At 38.2% G+C, this 18,484-nt stretch overlaps 1 long non-coding RNA gene across 1 annotated transcript; it reads right to left on the bottom strand.

The window, feature by feature from the left end:
* Window positions 1-5,390: 5,390 nt before the first annotated feature.
* Window positions 5,391-17,116, bottom strand: LOC127424815 (uncharacterized). Its single transcript, XR_007894529.1, has 3 exons — window positions 15,734-17,116; window positions 11,751-11,798; window positions 5,391-6,964 (listed from the first exon to the last, which is right to left on the bottom strand). It is a non-coding gene; the product is annotated as an uncharacterized LOC127424815 (long non-coding RNA).
* Between the last annotated feature and the right edge of the window lie 1,368 nt (window positions 17,117-18,484).

Raw genomic sequence — 18,484 nt, 5'->3', positions numbered from 1 at the left:
TCCATACATTTGATTAGGAAGAATCATGGACCCATGGAACTATTCTGAAAGACAACATTTCACGGAGAAAAAGAAATAGAAAGTAAAGCTGTAAACCCACTGCACAGGTGAAGCAAATAACGTTAATCATCTCCTAACAAGGCCACATATCAAGGTCTGGGTAGATTAGGTGGCAAGCGGATAATCAGTTCTCATATTCAAAGTGTTGAATGCAGGAGAAATGGGCAGGAGTAAAGACCTGAGCTACTTTGACAAGGGACAAATTGTTATGGCCAGATGACTGGGTCAGAGCATCTCTGAAACGGCAAGGCTTGTGGGGTGCGCTCGGTCAGCAGTGGTGAGTATCTAACGACAGTGGTCCGAGGAGGGACAAACCACAAACCGGCGACAGGGTGTTGGGCGCCCAAGACTCATCTATGCGCAAGGGCAAAGAAGGCTATGCTGTCTGGTCCGAACTGACAGAAGGTCTACTGTGACACAAATCACAAAACATTTTAATGATGGTTACGAGACGAATGTGTCACAACACACAGTGCATCGCACCCTTCTGCGTATGGGGCTGCGTAGACGCAGACCAGTCAGAGTGCCTATGATGACCCCTGTCCACCGTCGAAAGCGCCTACAATGGGCACGCAAGTGTCGGAACTGGACCTTGGAGCAGTGGAAGAAGGTTGCTTGGTCCGTTGAATCCCGTTTTCTTTTACATCACGTGAATGGCCGTGTACATGTGCGCCGTTTACCTGGGGAAGTGATGGCACCAGGATGCACTGTGGGAAGATGACAAGCCAGTGGAGGGAGTGTGATGCTCTGGGCAATATCCTGCTGTGAAGCCCTGGGTCCAGCCATTCATGTGGACACCAATTTGACACGTGCCACCTACCTAAACATCATTGCAGACCAGGTACACCTCTTCATGGCAATGGTATTCCCTGATGGCAGTGGCCTGTTTCAGCAGGATAATGCGCCCTGCCACACTGCACGCATTGTTCACGAATGGTTTGTGGAACATGATGAAGAGTTCAAGGTGCTGACCTCCAAATTCCCCAGATCTCAATATGATTGAGCATCTATGGGATGTGCTGGACCAACAAGTCCAATCCGGTTCCACCTCACAACTTACAGGATTTTAAGGATCTGCTGCTAATGTCTTGGTGCAAGATACCACAGGACACTTTCAGGGATCTTGTAGAGTCCATGCCTCGGCAGGTCAGTGCAGTTTTGGTGGCACGCAGAGGACCAACAGCACATTAGGCAGGTGACCATAAGGTTCTGGCTCATCAGTATATGTACTAGTTATTACTACTAGTAATAATTTATCATAATGTTATTAGGAATTTCTGGATTCAAATGTGGGTTCTTATAAATTACTGCAATATAAATCACTTGTGTCTTACACAGACCAAAATGTAAATTGAAATTAATTCAAAAATACTGTAACACCACACAGATTTGGGGGTTCAACAAAACCTCCTTTATAGTCATCACCAAGATGGAATACAGGCAAACCTGATTTACACACAAACACATGAACAATGGCCGAACCCGGCACTACACTTAGAGGCTACAAGGTGACAAGAGGGTGACAAAAAAACTGAAACATGCCAAACATGGCTAATTACGGCCACACAGAGCCTATAAAATCCCCCCAGAGACCGTTTCACACAATTCACCCTTTTTGCGTCAGTCATAATGCTGGGTGCCCCATGATGCTACAACTTTTAATTTTGATATGGCTTTATGGTTATTTTAATTATTATTTCTTCTGATGATAATGTATCTGTTGATATGTACAATTTAATTAACATTTCCACGAATGTTCTGGCAATAAAACAAAATTTTCTGATCTCATGTTTGGACCTTTTCATCTGGCTACAGAACCCTAAGGTTCCTATTAAACCACAGGGTATACAGTACAGGTGCATCTCAATAAATTAGAATGTCGTGGAAAAGTTCATTTATTTCAGTAATTCAACTCAAATTGTGAAACTCGTGTATTAAATAAATTCAATGCACACAGACTGAAGTAGTTTAAGTCTTTGGTTCTTTTAATTGTGATGATTTTGGCTCACATTTAACAAAAACCCACCAATTCACTATCTCAAATAATTAGAATATGGTGACATGCCAATCAGCTAATCAACTCAAAACACCTGCAAAGGTTTCCTGAGCCTTCAAAATGGTCTCTCAGTTTGGTTCACTAGGCTACACAATCATGGGGAAGACTGCTGATCTGACAGTTGTCCAGAAGACAATCATTGACACCCTTCACAAGGGGGGTAAGCCACAAACATTCATTGCCAAAGAAGCTGGCTGTTCACAGAGTGCTGTATCCAAGCATGTTAACAGAAAGTTGAGTGGAAGGAAAAAGTGTGGAAGAAAAAGATGCACAACCAACAGAGAGAACCACAGCCTTATGATTGTCAAGCAAAATCGATTCAAGAATTTGGGTGAACTTCACAAGGAATGGACTGAGGCTGGGGTCAAGGCATCAAGACACAGACATGTCAAGGAATTTGGCTACAGTTGTCGTATTCCTCTTGTTAAGCCACTCCTGAACCACAGACAACGTCAGAGGCGTCATACCTGGGCTAAGGAGAAGAAGAACTGGACTGTTGCCCAGTGTTCCAAAGTCCTCTTTTCAGATGAGAGCAAGTTTTGTATTTCATTTGGAAACCAAGGTACTAGCGTCTGGAGGAAGGGTGGAGAAGCTCATAGCCCAAGTTGCTTGAAGTCCAGTGTTAAGTTTCCACAGTCTGTGATGATTTGGTGTGCAATGTCATCTGCTGGTGTTGGTCCATTGTGTTTTTTGAAAACCAAAGTCACTGCACCCGTTTACCAAGAAATTTTGGAGCACTTCAGGCTTCCTTCTGCTGACCAGCTTTTTAAAGATGCTGATTTCATTTTCCAGCAGGATTTGGCACCTGCCCACACTGCCAAAAGCACCAAAAGTTGGTTAAATGACCATGGTGTTGGTGTGCTTGACTGGCCAGCAAACTCACCAGACCTGAACCCCATAGAGAATCTATGGGGTATTGTCAAGAGGAAAATGAGAAACAAGAGACCAAAAAATGCAGATGAGCTGAAGGCCACTGTCAAAGAAACCTGGGCTTCCATACCACCTCAGCAGTGCCACAAACTGATCACCTCCATGCCACGCCGAATTGAGGCAGTAATTAAAGCAAAAGGAGCCCCTACCAAGTATTGAGTACATATACAGTAAATGAACATACTTTCCAGAAGGCCAACAATTCACTAAAAATGTTTTTTTTATTGGTCTTATGATGTATTCTAATTTTTTGAGATAGTGAATTGGTGGGTTTTTGTTAAATGTGAGCCAAAATCATCACAATTAAAAGAACCAAAGACTTAAACTACTTCAGTCTGTGTGCATTGAATTTATTTAATACACGAGTTTCACAATTTGAGTTGAATTACTGAAATAAATGAACTTTTCCACGACATTCTAATTTATTGAGATGCACCTGTAAAGGGTATATGGAACCGTTTAGAGGTCCCAAATATCAAGCAAGTGTATTCTGAAGAAGTGAACTTTATATGAAATTTCCTTATAAAATTATATTACAGTAAGTTTTACAGTTAGTCCAGTAACATCATTAACATAAAAATAAAACTCTTATTTTTTCTTGTGCACATAAAAATACCATTTCAAACACTGGTTATCATGTTACATGCAAGGTTTTTGTAGTTTTACACCTTGTGCTCAAAATGCCAATGAACACCTTGAACTGAGATTTTTTTTTTTTTTTTTTAATTGTTGGCTTTTCAATGCACAATGTGCGAGGCTGTACACTTTTAGTTTAGCACAACAATGGGAACACAGGGTAGTCTCGCTGGATGGTCCATCTAAAGGCAAGTAATGAAACCATGCTTACCCATCAATATGTGTCACATTTAAACCATACATCTTAGTGGAGCAGAATATTGTCTATATTATGTTGACTGGTAAGCAGTCAACAGATCTTAGGTATGATTTTGTGAATGATAAATGTATCCTACACTTTTAAAAATAAAGGATCTTTAAAGCTTCAAAGCCTCTTATTATCAAGAACCCTTTTTCGCTGTATAGAGATGTTGAGTTGGCTATATGATTCTTTGGAAAATGAAAAAGTTCTTGATGTAACATTATTTTGGAGCAGAGATTGGCCATGTATCATTCCAGAAAATCTCTCAGCATATTGTTCTGTAACCAGTTCAGATATTCTGAACACACTACGGTTTGTCTGAGAAGCTAAAGATTAGGATGTGAAATAGAATACAGCATCAAAGTTTAAATGATTGAACCTGTAAAAACTTAGCTCACTGGTCCAATGGCAGAATCCAGTAGAATGGTGAAGGTATCTGCGTATTCTTTTTGTGCACGAGTGGTTATTGTATCTTAAAATATTTTGTTTAGTTAAGACTAAATCTGACTCCATTATTAATTTGATCTGACTGTAGTTGTATTAGACCTTGGATTTAAATTGAGATTTCAATTATTATTGATCATCAATTGAGATATACAGTATGATTATTCTAGCTATTTCTATACTTTTAAATTGCACTCATTCATTCTGAATCCTGTTGCTTAGGGTCTCATACCGGTCGTGTACACGGATCCCACATCACAAACTCATCAGTTTTTATCTTTTCTGATGATTACTACCGCAGCTTATCTTTTTTTAAATAGTAGGGTTGCTTAGTTCTGTAGATCTGTATACACTTGATTAATGTAATATTATCTCTAGACAGAGGTAAACAACTAATACTATTTGGATAAGGCCGACCAACAAACCATTACCCAAATAGTAGTTTTGTTTAGTTCTATAGTTTCCTATTACACTTGACTAGAATAATATTAGCATAAATGAAAATTGTCCCAAATAATACTTTCTTTGAGCCTTTACAGTCTATTACACTTAACTAAAGACAAATGGTTAGTCAGAAAGCTAAGATCTCAGTCTATGTGCTTCACGCTCCTTCAAATACTGGGTCTTATTACATGCTAACCCTGATCACAGATTTGCAGTAACATGAATTTAACGTAATCAACTAAAGCCAATAATTTAAGAAAAAGTCAGAATAGAATCAAATTTAACAATTTATTATTCCAGTAAACTGTATCATGCCAATTACATTAATAATCAATTCAGAAACAATCAATACAAAACATCCAATGCTCAAAGATGAATCTTAAGAGTAAGAGATGCATACCTTACTTTTATAATAAGACATGGTGTTGTGTATTTTTAACACACAACACCATGGGGTTCAATCTGGCTACAGAATCCCCCCCTCTTCGGAATCCCCTGTATATCCAGACCAGAATAAACAACATCGGCCAATGGTAAACAACAACAACAACAAAAAACAGTGTGGACACTAATTCAGTAAAATTTATTTGTACAGTGCTTTTAATAATACATACTGTTTTATAGTAGCTTTACAGAGAACATTGAACTTATGTGTACAATGTTTATAGTGTATGTCCAAATAAATGTTTATTTGTATTGCATGTAGTTCTTTTTGTACAGTACAGTTTATTGTGTGACTGCTAAGACATTGTTATTTCCTACACAAGAACAATAAACTCAATCTATCAACAGGATCATTTGTTAAGTCAACACTAAAACATTTAATGTAGGTTATAGCATTTCGATACGGATATTATGTATGTAAACTAACAATGATAAAGCTGGATTGAGCTTACTACACAGTCATCTCCCACAAAATAATTGTATTTTATCCAAAAAAACAGCAGCATGACAGTCCTGCAGAGTCCTATAATACATGAGCATCCTGCTGTCTGGACCTTCCCTGTTTTTCAAACTCGTCCTAGGCTGTTTGCCCTATTTGCATGAAACTTTGTATACATTATCTACAGACATTCCTGACAAAACTTTACCAAAAAAATTCTGATATGGTAAATCATTCAGAAGATATTAGCTGATAGGTTTTTGGGTTTGGCCTATTATGACTAATTGACATATTTAGTGAGCAAATATTTTAAACTTAACAAAACTTTGCACAAAATAATATTTTGAGGTAACAAGCAGAATTTCATCAATTTGGCATGGCTGTAACATAAGAAATACCTAATTTCTCAACTGTATTTAAAGCCTTCATTGGCATTAAAGGCAGTACTGTTTGTCCACCAGAGGGTGCCACATAACTGTAAATCATTCAAAGAGTAAGGGTTGGTTGCACCAACCAGGATTAAGCTTAAACTAAATTGCATAGAATGTCTTATCTGTTATATCCAACTATCCGTTTATAATTCTAGTTTGTAATTGACACTAGTCCAAAAGTGCTGAAGACAATGTAAAGGGTATGAAAACACATTTATTTCAAGGTTTCAAGGTCAAGGTGTTTGGCATGTTATTCACCCAAATAAAAATTGTTCTATGTGCAGTATTCATGTACACAAATATAAAACATGTACCCAGTTGAGCTGTTAATGTAGTTATTAAAATGTTTTCTTGGTACTAGCTTCAGAGCTATAAAAAACATTGCACATTAGATGTTAAACACAACAGTAATAGAAATGTACAATTTTGTAAGTTAGAGGGCCACATATATTCAAAAAGGAAATACATATTGATGTGTTTTAAAAAAAGTTCTTCAGATACTTGAAGAGGTACAACATTTTTAACTATAAATAATAGTCACATTCTTTGAAATAGACCCTGACATGCAAATGACAGACTGCCATCTAAATATGTGTTTCACATGAGTCAATATATATATATATAATTAGTGGATCAGACATTCATTTCAGTCTTACAGGAAAGCATGTTTTCTTTATTAAGTTAATTGTCTCTGTTGAGATCAGTATGTATTTTTGTAAGCTATTTTCCTGAGTAAAGTTTTTGAGGGGAGCAGGTAGACAGGATTTGTAAGTCTTGAGAGTTTGGTAGGTGCCATGCAGGCCGGTTGTATGCTAGAAATAGGTTTATGTAGATATTATCTGGGAACACAGGTAAGAATAGTTAATAAGTACAAAATATTGTGTAAGGTATGAGTTTTCTCAAGAGCCCAGGTAACATTGTTAGGCAGATGGGCAGAAATTCCCTGACTGCACTATAAATATTAGTCAATTAAGTGAAAATATAGTTTAATGCATATACAGAGAACATATTGAGACATAGTGACTTCATGATCGGAATAGACGAGACACTCGGAATACACAAGACACTTAATAACAATAATAATAATGATTATTATTATTATTATTATTATTATTAATAATAATAATAATAATAATAATATATTTATTATACAACTATTATTTAAAAAAAAAAAAAAAAAATCTCTTTTTTCTTACCAGATCAAGCTGATTTTCTAGGCTACATTAACTGTGGAATATGTTGTTAACTGTGGTTTCTCCTGGTATTTCTTATTAGGGGGCCAAGCAACAAAGCTGCTGGAACCCTATTGTAATTGTACTGACTTTCTTCTTTTTAGGGGTACAATCACCGAAGGTGCTGGATCCCTTTTGTATTTGTTTCCATCTTATTATTCTTATTAGGGGGCAATGCAGAGAAGCTGCTGGAACTCTATTGTAATTGTATTGATTTTCTTCTTTTTCTTAGCATCCACAGGATCTTTTCTGTCAAATTTGATTCTTTTGGTCATCTCGCCATATGTGCTTGTCGGAAGATAAACATCATATAAAGGTAGGACTACTAAACATTAGATCGCTTTCATCCAAATCACTAATTGTAAATTAAATTATTACAGATCATAGTTTGGATTTGCTGTGTTTGACTGAAACCTGGATTAAAACAGATGAGTATATTAGTTTAAATGAGTCTACTCCCTCAGGTTATTGTTATAAACATAAGCTTCATCTGAAAGGTCGAAGAGGAGGTGTTGCTACAATTTACTGTGATATTTTAAGTGTTACTCAAAGGTCTGGATATAAGTTTTAACTAATAATGCTTAATGTGAAATTGTCAGATATATATAAAAAAATCTTTGTCGTCTTTTGTTCTTATAACAGTATATAGACCTCCAGGGCCATATTCTGAATTCCTTCGAGAATTTGCTGATTTTCTGTCAGATATAGTGGTTGCTGTGGATAAAGCTTTAATCGTCGGTGACTTCAACATCCACACAGAAATGAAAATTATACATTGGGATTAGCATTTATCGATATTCTCAACTCTGTTAGGGTTAGACAAAATGTGACGGGTCCAACCCATCGCCAAAATCATACACTAGATCTAATTTTGTCATAAGGAATTAATGCTGATAATATAGAAATTCTGCTGCTTAGCGATCAGATCATTACCTCATCTCTTTTATGCTGCGCTTAGCAAAAGTACTTAATCTATGCAATGTTTTTGTTCAGGTAGAACTATTCTTTCAACTACTAAAGATACTGTAGCTTCACTAATAATTTTCCAGACTTGTCTCAAATACTCAGTACACCAAAAAGTTCAGAAGAATTTGATGCTGTCACAGAAAATATGGATACAGTCTTCACTAACACTCTAGATAGTGTCACCCCCCTTTGATTAAAGAAAGTTCAAGAGAAAAATCATGCACCATGGTACAATGATCACACTCATGCTCTCGAGAGCAGCTCAGAAAATGGAGTGTAAGTGGAAGAATATAAAATTAGAGGTACTTCAAGGTGCATTGAACTATAGTGTCTCTAACTACAGACAGGCTCTAAACTGCCTGGTCTGCATATTTGAGCAAACTCATAGAAAATAACAATCTTAGGTGTTTATTCAGTACTGTGGCTAAATTGGTTAGGAATAAATCTTCTATTGAACCAGATATTCTATCACAGAATAGTAGTAATGACTTTGTGCATTTCTTAACTGATTAAATCTAAATCATTAGCAACAAAATTGGAATTACACATCCATCTGCCACAGCACCCCAGAAGACTAAAATTATTCCCTAGGTGCAACTTCAATCCTTCGCTGTAATATGTCAGGAAGAGCTAACAAAAATGATCAAACATCAAAATCAACAACATGTTAGATCCAGTACCAACTAAACTCCTAAAAGAGGTGCTTCCCGTAATCTCAGAACCTCTTCTTGATATTATTAACTGCTCATTATCATTAGGGCACGTCCCAAGAAACTTTAAACTGGGAGTTATCAAACCGCTTATCAAGAAACCACAGCTTGATCCATGAGAATTGGCTAATTATAGACCGATTTTAAATCTCCCATTTATGTCAATAATAATAATAATAATAATTCCTTACATTTATATAGCACTTTTCTAGACACTCAAAGCGCTTTTACATAGTATAGGGGATATCTCCTCAACCACCACCAGTGTGCAACATCCACCTGTATGATGCGATGGCAGCCATAGTGCGCCAGTATGCTCACCACACACCAGCTATTGGTGGAGAGGATACTAGGATACTAGAAAAGGTATAAAATACTAGAAAACTACTAAAGGTAGTGTCCCCCCAACTGTGTTCATTACAGAGAAATGGTATATATGAAAAATATCAGTCAGGATTTAGGGCCCCATCATAGTACAGAGACTGCACTTATCAGAGTCACAAATGACTTGCTTTTATCATCTGATCGCGGCTGTATTTCTCTTCTAGTGCTTTTAGATCTTAGTACTGCCTTCGACACCATAGATCATGGCATTCTCTTGGATAGGCTTGAGAATTATGTTGGCATTTGTGGACAGGCATTAGCCTGGTTTAGGTCCTATCTCTCTGACCGCTACCACTTTGTCTGTGTTAATGAGGAACTGTCAGATCAAATTAAAGTTAAATATGGAGTGCCACAGGGATCAGTTTTAGGGCCTCTTCTTTTCTCCCTATAAACAGTCATATACAGAAAAACTAAGTACACCTTATGATTCAATAACTTGTAGAACCAACTTTAGCAGCAATAACTTCAAGTATTAGTTTTCTGTATGACTTTATCAGTCTCTCACATCGTTGTGGAGGAATTTTGGCTCACTCTTCTTTACAGTGTTGCTTCAGTTCATTGAGGTTTGCGGGAATTTGTTTATGCACAGCTCTCTTAAGGTCCTGCCACAGCATTTCAATCGGGTTGAGGTCTGGACTTTGACTGGGCCATTGCAAGACCTTGATTCTTTTCTTTTTCAGCCATTCTGTTGTAGAATTGCTGGTATACTTGGGATCATTGTCCTGTTGCATGACCCAATTTCGGCCAAGCTTTAGCTGTCCGACAAAAGGCCTCACATTTGACTCTAGAATACTTTGGTATACAGAGGAGTTCATGGTCGACTCAATGACTGCAAGGTGCCCAGGTCCTGTGGCTGCAAAACTAGACCAAATCATCACCCCTCCACCACCGTGCTTGACAGTTGGTATGAGGTGTTTGTGCTGATATGCTGTGTTTGGTTTTCACCAAATGTGGCACTGTGCATTATGGCAAAACATCTCCACTTTGGTCTCATCTGTCCAAAAGACATTGTTCCAGAAGTCTTGTGGTTTGTTCACATTCAACTTTGCAAACCTAAGCCGTGCTGCCATGTTCTTTTTAGAGAGAAGAGGCTTTCTCCTAGCAACGCTTCCAAACAAACCATACTTGTTCAGTCTTTTTCTAATTGTACTGTCATGAACTTTAACATTTAACATGCTAACTGAGGCCTGTAGAGTCTGAGATGTAACTCTTGGGTTTTTTGCAATTTCTCTGAGCATTGAATGGTCTGACCTTGGGGTGAATTTGCTGGGACGTCCACTCCTGGGAAGATTGGCAACTGTCTTGAATGTTTTCCACTTGGGAATAATCTTTCTCACTGTAGAATGATGGACTTTAAATTGTTTGGAAATGTTCTTATAACCCTTCCCAGATTGATGGGCAGCAACAATTGCTTCTCTAAGATCATTGCTGATGTCTTTTCTCCTTGGCATTGTGTTAAAACACCTAAAACACTGCTAATACTTCAGCTTTTATAGAGCTGGTCACACTTGCTGATGATCAATTAATCAAGGGCATTTGATTAGCAGCACCTGGCTACTACTTAGCCTCTAAATTCCTATGGAAGCAGTAAGGGTGTACTTAGTTTTTCACACATGGCGTCTCCATTTTGGCTTTATTTTTGTTAAATAAATCATGACAAGGTGTAATATATAATTTGTTGTTGTGCATCTGAGGTTGTATTTACCTGTATTTACCTGCTAAGGACCAGATGATTTTTATTATGTCCTGATACGTAAAACCATAGAATTCAAGGAGGATGTAATTTCTTTTTCACATGACTGTATGCTCCCCCTAGGAGACATTATCAGGAACCATGGAATTAGTTTTCACTGCTATGCCAATGATACACAACTTTATATTTATTAGAAACCCGACGAAATTTCACAATTTTCCAAATTAACAGTGTATAAATGATATCAAAAAGTGCATGGCTACATATTTCCTTTTACTCAGTTCCAATAAAACAGCAGTAGTAATTATTGGAACAAAAACCTCAAAAAATAAGATGCTAAAATATAATCTGATTCTTGATGGATGTACTGTAATGTTTTCTACAGCAAAAAAAATTTCTGCACTCTTATAATAAAGGCAGCATAAAAGTAATCCATAAAACTCAAGTGGTTTAATCCGTGTCTTCTGAAGTGATATGATAGCTTTGGATGTGAAACAAATTTAAGTCCTGATTTACTATAAATCTGACTTTCATTGTAAGGATGTTATATGAGGGTGAGTAAATGATGAGATAAATATCTTTTTTGGGTGAGCTATCGCTTTTATACATTTAATATTTATCTAATATTAGCCAAAATTACCTGCCATAAGCATCCAGCTGGACTGCGATGCTCCTCACTGAATGATACCTACAGTTGAAATCAGAAGTTTATATACAGTTAGGTTGAAGTCATTAAAACTCATTTTTTAACCACTCCACAGATTTAATATCAGCAAACTATAGTTTTGGCAAGTCGTTTAGGACATCTACTTTGTGCATGACACAAGTAATTTTTCCAACAATTGTTTACAGACAGATTGTTTCACTTTTAATTGACTATATCACAATTCCAGTGAGTCAGAAGTTTGCATACACTAAGTTAACTGTGCCTTTAAGCAGCTTGAAAATTTCCAGAAAATGATGTCAAGCCATTAGACAATTAGCATCTGATAGGAGGTGTACTGAATTAGAGGGTGTACTTGTGGATGTATTTTAAGGCCTACCTTCAAACTCAGTGCCTCTTTGCTTGTCATCATGGGAAAATCAAAAGAAATCAGCCACGACCTCAGAAAAAAAATTGTGGACCACCACAAGTCTGGTTCATCCTTGGGAGCAATTTCCAAATGCCTGAAGGTACCACGTTCATCTGTACAAACATAGTACGCAAGTATAAACACCATGGACCACGCAGCCATCATACCACTCAGGAAGGAGACGCATTCTGTCTTCTAGAGATGAACGTAGTTTGGTGCGAAAAGTGCAAATCAATCCCAGAACAACAGCAAAGGACCTTATGAAGATGCTGGAGAAAACAGGTAGACAAGTATCTATATCCACAGTAAAATGATTCCTATATCGACATAACCTGAAAGGCTGCTGCGCAACAAAGAAGCCAATGCTCTAAAACCACCATAAAAAAGCCAGACTACAGTTTGCAAGTGCACATGGGGACAAAGATCTTACTTTTTGGAGAAATGTCCTCTGGTCTGATGAAACAAAATGGCCATAATGACCATTGTTATGTTTGGAGGAAAAAGGGTGAGGCTTGCAAGCCGAAGAACATCATCCCAACTGTGAAGCATGGGGGTGGCAGCATCATGTTGTGGGGGTGCTTTGCTGCAGGAGGGACTGGTGCACTTCACAAAATAGATGGCATCATAAGGAAGGAAAATGATGTGGATATATTCAAGCAACATCTCAAGACATCAGCCTGAAAGTTAAAACTCGGTCGCAAATGGGTCTTCCAAATGGACAATGACCCCAAGTTTACCTCCAGTGTTGTGTCAAAATGGCTTAAGGACAACAAAGTCAAGGTACTGGAGTGGCCATCACAAAGCCCTGACCTCAATCCAATAGAAAATGTGTTGGCAGAACTGCAAAAGCATGTGCAAGAAAGGAGTGCATGTGCAAGCTCAGTTACACCAGTTCTGTCTGGAGGAATGGGCCAAAATTCCAGCAACATATTGTGAGAAGCTTATGGAAGGCTACCCAAAACATTTGACCCAAGTTAAACAATTTAAAGGCAATGCTACCAAATACTAACAAAGTGCGTGTAAACTTCTGACCCACTGGGAATGTGATGAAAGAAATAAAAGCTGAAATAAATAATTCTCTCTACTATTATTCTGATATTTCACATTCTTAAAATAAAGTAGTGATCCTACTTTAATGGTTTAAATGTATTTGGCTCAAGTGTATGTAAACTTCTGACTTCAACTGTATATCAACTTGGTCAAAGGAGGGACAACACTCTCTTAAACTACGTTGAAAATGAATTAACCACTAACAAAAACCTTCATCGGACAAAATCAAAGGGCAATGCATCTACGTGTATTTCCTCAGTTTATTTGGGATGACTTCAAGGACTTTAACACTAAAACTTATAGCTAATATAAAATAATTTTGTTTAATCATTGACCCACAACACTTACTTAGTTTACTAATTTTAACCACTAATAGTTCTAAACATAAAAAACTAATATTGGCATTATTCTCATTCATTTTCTGTTTTAGCATAATTTAATGTACAGCTGCTTTGAAACAATGCCTGTTGTGAAGAGTGCTGTACAAATAAATTTGACTTGACTTCACAAAATAATGGCTAGAACTTGTTGATACCCATAAACACAGCCAGCTCGGCTCTCCCTGACATGTCCCATGGCCAGTGGGAACAGCAGTGGAATTTGATGTAGCTCCACCCAAGTTGAGTGAAATCAGCCAGGTTGTAGAAAGAGCCGGGGCAACTTCCGCCCCAGGTCCAAATGGAATACCATATAGGCTGTATAAGAAGTGCCCCACAGTTCTCAACTGTTATATAGACTTCTGAGAATTGCATGGAAGTAAAAGTGCATACTCTTAGAGTGGCAAAGAGCAGTGGCCATCTTTACACCCAAGGAAAAGGAATCCACCAACATTAGTTTAGGAGTATTGCACTACTGAATGTGGAGGGAAAGACTGGTTGGCAACAACTGGAAAAAGGAAAAGGGATGGGATGTTCAATCTTTCTGACCCTGTTCATAGATCCTGTTAATCCTAATTGGTGCAAGACAGATGGCCAGAATAAACTGTGCACAGTCTGGGGTGAGGTTTCAGCTCACATGGAAGTTATATGGACGATGTCACAAGCATCCTCCAGACTGCTGCATATACAAACAGACACTTGAAAAGGCTGGAGGATCTATTGGAGTAGGCCAGGATGAAGATTAAGCCAAGAAAATCACATAGCCTGTCTCCTCGTAAGGGAGTTAGGAATGACTACATATTGTTTGAGGTGGATGGGGAAAGATTCCCAGTTCTGGAAGAGCAGCCTATTGGAAGTTTAGGGAGAGAATACACAGCAGATCTTTCAGATAAACAAATGGCAGGGTTAGATCTGAAGCAGCTGAAAGAGGGCCTGGATAAGTTAGACCATTGTTATCTCCCATGCAAATTCAAGGTCTGGTGTTACCAATTTACACTATACCATTGCTATATGTGGCTGCTAAAAATGTGCAAGATAACTGCAGCAGCAGTGGCAAGGATGGACACCAAGGCCAACAGTTAAATCAGGAAGTGGTCGGGCTTGCCATGTTGTCTTTCAGATGTTGCATTGTTTGGAAGAAATACATTACAACAGCCACTAAAGTCCATCATCTTGGGCTACAAGCAGGAGAAGACCAGGCTGGTCTTAGAGTTAAGGGGATAGGTAGAACAGGCTGTGAGGACTGCTCAAGCTCAGGTCTGAACAGGCCGCACTTGGAAGGCGGAGGAGGTTGTAAACAGGGCGGTTTCAAAACTGAAGCATCAAGAGATTGTTGGAAGAACCCAATCAGGATGAGCAGGCCTTGGATGGGGGTGGTTCCCAAACTGTGGTCAGCAGCCTCCAGAAAGCAGAGGAAAGTTATGGTAGTTACAGAAGTATCTGGGATTGAAGAGGAAGGGTTTATGATTAGAGACCCACCCCCCAAGTCAAGTCATTTTTATTTGTATAGCACTTTTCACAACACACATCATTTCAAAGCAGCTTTACAGGAAATCATGCAATAACAAAAAATGAAACTGTAATATCTATAAAGTCTTAGAATGATCATTGTATAGTTTGATTAAATATTATTGCAAATTTTGTATTGAAATTAAATAATTAAATAATTGTATTTAGAACCCCTGTGAGCAAGCTGAAGGCGACTGTGACAAGGAATACAAAACTCCACAAGATGTTGGTTAATGAAGAAAAATAACCTTAGGAGAAACCAGGCTCACTGTGGGGGGCAGTTCCCCTCTGGCTAAACAACATGAATATAATGCCAATATTAGTTATTTATGTGCAGTGCAAGTCATGTTTTTAAATTTGTAAATTAAGTGTTAAGGTCCATTGTTTAAAAAAAAAAAAAAAAAAATTTACTTTAAGATTATGACTAATGTCTTTGAAGTCTATTCTGGATTAAATGCAGAAGTTCACATTGATGCATTGTCCTTTGTTAGTTGGCTGATGAATGCTTTTCTTGGCAATTAAATGATAGTCTATGTATTCCATTTCAAGAGTGTAGTCCATCAATAGACAAAGGTGATGCAGGCAGAGATTAATGAGGTGCATCGCAGTTCAACCTGCAGGTCATTTCGGTGAGGTTCTGTGGGGTCCATCCTAATTCCAAGGTTCAAGCAGTGGCATATGAAGTATCACATGTCTTACAGCTGGCATCAGTTCATCCTCTGAAGTCAAAAGACTGAAGTGATGTCTGGCTGGCACCGGCTGTAGTTTGTCACCATCTTTCAGCGATACATAGCAGTGGAGTCCGACACCAAGCAGGAACGGAGCTGGATCTGGCTGGCTCTGGTAACCTCGGGATATGAATCCCAAGGATGAGACATGGAAACAAAAAAATTCATATTATCGTAGATGCCATTCAGTTTTATGCAGAGTTATAGATCATGATGGATGTTTCTGGTTCTGGCAGACCTAACTATAGCAGCCTAATTGTGGGTTGAAGGATAAATTAGGTGTATGCCTGGCTAAATAGATGAGTCTTTAGTCTAGACTTAAACTGAGTGAGTGTGTCTGCATCCGAACAGTGTTAGAGAGACTATTCCATAGTTTAGGGGTGAAGAATGAAAAGGATCCACCTCCTTTTGTGGATTTTGATATTCTTGGAATTATTAACAAGCCAGAATTTAGTGATCATAATAAACTTGACAGAATATAGTGTGTCAGAAGGTCACTTAAATACTGTGGAGCTAAACTATTCAAAGCTTTGTATGTAGTTAACAGAACTGTAAAATTAATACAAAATTTAACAGGTAGTCAATGTAATGATGATAACATGGGGCTATAATATGATCATATTTCTTGGTTCTAGTCAGCACTCTGACAGCTGCATTTTGAACCAGTTGAAGTTTATTAATTGAACTTGCTGGACATCCTCCCAGTAATGCATTACAATAACCTAGTCTTGAGGTCATGATTGCATGAATTAGTTTTATTCGGCATCGGCAACAGAGAGCATGTGTCGCAATAATTCTCAGGTGGAAGAATGCTGTTCTACAAACATTGGAAATTTGACTTTCAAAGGACAGACTGGTATCAAATATAACACCTAAGTTCTTTTCTGTAGAAGATGATGTAACAGTACACCCAGTGAGAGACAAATTATATTTTAGCTGCTTATTTTGAGAGGTTTTTGGTCCAATCATTAGTACCTCTGTTTGGTCGGAATTGAGTAGAAGGAAATATCTGGCCATTCAATCTTTTTTTATCCCCTTTTTCTCCCAATTTGGAATGCCCAATTCCCACTACTTAGTAGGTCCTCATGGTGGCATGGTTACCTCAATCCGGGTGGCGGAGGACAATTCTCAGTTGCCTCCGCTTCTGAGACCATCAATCCACGCATCTTATCACATGGCTCATCGTGCATGACACCGCGGAGACTCCACATGTGGAGGCTCATGCTACTCTCCGCGATCCACGCACAACTTACCACGCACCCCATTGAGAGCAAGAACCACTAATAGGGACCATGAGGAGGTTATCCGATGTGACTCTACCCTCCCTGGCAACCGGGCCAATTTGGTTGCTTAGGAGACCTGGCTGGAGTCACTCAGCACACCCTGGATTTGAACTCGTGACTCCAGGGGTGGTAGTCAGCATCAGTACTCGCTGAGCTACCCAGGCCCCGGCCATCCAATCTTTGATTTCATTGATACACTGCTAATTTGGAGAATTGTGAATTTTTGTTGGGTTTAGAAGAAATATAAAGTTGGGTATCATCGGCATAACAGTCGAAACTTATTCCATGATTCCTGATAATGTCTCCCAGTGGAAGCATGTGTAAGGAGAAAAGCAGAGGTACTAAAACTGATCCCTGTGGCACTCCATACTTAACTTTTGTTTGATTTGACAATTCCTTGTTTACACATACAAAGTGGTATTGGTCTGATAAATAGGATTTAAACCATGCTAATGCAAGTCCAAGAGAATACCATGATCTATCATGTCGAAGGCAGTACTAAGATCTAAAAGCACTAGAAGAGAAATGCAGCCGTGATCAGATGATAAGAGCAAGTCATTTGTAACTCTGATAAATGCAGTCTCTATACTGTGATGGGGCCTAAATCCTGACTGAAATTCTTCATATATTCCATTTCTCTGTAGAAATGAACATAGTTGGGAAGACACTACCTTTTCTAGTATTTTTGACATAAATGGTAGATTTGAAATCAGTCTGTAATTAGCCTATTCTCTCGGATCGAGCTGTGGCTTCTTAATAAGCGGTTTGACAACTGCCATTTTTAAATTTCTTGGGACATGTCCTAAGGATAGCAAAGAGTTAATAATATTAAGAAGAGGTTCTGAGATTACTGGGAATACCTCTTTTAAGAGCTTAGTTGGTATTGGATCTAACATACATGTTGTGGGTTTTGATTTTTTGCAAAGTTTTGTTAGCTCTTCATGACCTATGGCAGCAAAGGATTGAAGTTGCTCATGAGCAAAATTATGAGACACTGTTTTCTGAGGTGCTGTGACAGTTGATTGCATAGTTCCAATTTTATTTCTGATTATTTCAATTTTGTCAGTAAAAAAATTCATGAAGTCATTACTATTGTGCTGCGACAGAATATCTGGTTCATTTGAGGCTTTATTCCTAACCAATTTAGCCACAGTACCGAATAAACACCTAGGATTGTTGTGGTCATTTTTTATGATTTTGCTCAAATATGCTGACCTAACAGCTTTTAGTGCCTGTCTGTAGCTACAGACACTATCTTTCCATGCACTGCAAAATACCTCTAATTTTGTATTCTTTCACTTGCACTCAATTTTCCGAGCTGCACTCTTGAGAGCATGCGTGTGATCATTGTACC

This window comes from Myxocyprinus asiaticus, chromosome 3, assembly GCF_019703515.2.
Source record: "Myxocyprinus asiaticus isolate MX2 ecotype Aquarium Trade chromosome 3, UBuf_Myxa_2, whole genome shotgun sequence".
In the NCBI taxonomy this organism is placed as follows: Eukaryota; Metazoa; Chordata; class Actinopteri; order Cypriniformes; family Catostomidae; genus Myxocyprinus; species Myxocyprinus asiaticus.
This window is presented reverse-complemented; position numbering and strand designations above follow the sequence as displayed.